Consider the following 852-nt stretch of genomic DNA (forward strand, 5'->3'; position numbering starts at 1 on the left):
AGGACTCAATTTATTATAGTAAAAAGAAAAAAAAAACCTGCTCTGTTTTACTTTTTTTTTTCCTAGCAGTGATCACTGGCTTTGGTATAAACATATAACCAGGATTTATATTTATAAAGACTTGTTTTTTGTTCTGGGATTGTAAAAAAGGAAAGAAGTGGAATGTGGTATTTAGAAGATCCAAAAGAGAACATTTAAAAGATTGGAGCTTTAACTATAAGAAAGATAAACTATGACAAGACAGTATAGGCTAGGGAGAAAGTAGAAGAGTTGCTGGATTAAATGGCCTGAGGAAATAGAAAAGTGGAAACTAATAAAACTCAGTATAATAAGCCTCAAAGAAGCAGGACTTTTATTAAAGAAAAAGCCATTTTCAGGAAGCTGCCTTGGGGTTGAGGGGAGATAATGTATAGGCTATAGAAAATATTCTCAAAAGAGGACCTGTTGGCAGTTAAAAGCAGGAGGTAGAGAGTTTATCAATCATGGAATGATTAGTGTTTCAGAGGACACAATGGGAAAATATAAAGAGAGAAGAAAGGGTCAATTTAAGCCACTAGAGAGAAAGCTTATAGCATTATATGTCTATAGATAATCAGTCAATATATAGATAATGTTATCATTTTAGGCATAAAGTAAAGAGATTGGAATAACCCTTATGGTGGACATTATTGACAAACGAGTGGCTATATATTAAATCACATTGGTCCCCATATCACTGAATGTTGAGAACTAAGTAAATGCCTTCTCAGTAGGTCTAATGGCAATGTTGTGGTCACGACAAGCTATCACACCAGGTGGCTGAGAGCAAATATTGTTTATCTTGCACTTGCTCTTTTCCCATAAAGCCCTTGA

Source organism: Pteropus alecto, unplaced genomic scaffold (genome assembly GCF_000325575.1).
Source record: "Pteropus alecto unplaced genomic scaffold, ASM32557v1 scaffold76, whole genome shotgun sequence".
In the NCBI taxonomy this organism is placed as follows: domain Eukaryota; kingdom Metazoa; phylum Chordata; class Mammalia; order Chiroptera; family Pteropodidae; genus Pteropus; species Pteropus alecto.